The 423-nt window shown below is 37.1% G+C and overlaps 1 protein-coding gene across 1 annotated transcript in view; it reads right to left on the bottom strand.

Moving 5' to 3' along the window:
• The window catches only part of LOC119588623 (flocculation protein FLO11-like), a 9,860-nt gene that overhangs the window by 1,897 nt on the left and 7,540 nt on the right, over nucleotides 1-423 (bottom strand).

The following is a 423-nucleotide window of genomic DNA, read 5'->3' as shown; positions in this document are numbered from 1 at the left end:
GTTGATATGATCTACTCCATTTTTACACTCCATTGTCACTTAATCACAATTGTGTTAGGTAAATAAATATTAACTTGGATTAAGAACAGATAATGCTGTCAACTTCTATTCTGACATGTGTTATCATAATTTCCTCTTAATTTGTAAAGTAACCTTCATCAAGCAACCCCTGACAAAGGACAATGACAATCATTCCAATAACGTAAGCCAGAATGGGTACTGCCAGAACTACAGCTAAGCAGCTAGGGATGCAGCAATGCAAAGGTGAGGGTGAAGGCCATGAAGCCATTCTGACTGGGGATATGGCTGTTAGACTCATGATGTGATAAGATGTCACCTGTCTTTTGTGATTCTTTGCTATGACATGATTTTATATCACCAATGGGTTAACCTCACTTTCATTATTTATCTAATATTCACTCC

This window comes from Penaeus monodon, chromosome 24, assembly GCF_015228065.2.
Source record: "Penaeus monodon isolate SGIC_2016 chromosome 24, NSTDA_Pmon_1, whole genome shotgun sequence".
Taxonomy (NCBI): Eukaryota; Metazoa; Arthropoda; class Malacostraca; order Decapoda; family Penaeidae; genus Penaeus; species Penaeus monodon.
The sequence above is the reverse complement of the archived record's forward strand: the minus strand, read 5'-3'. Positions and strand labels throughout refer to the sequence as shown.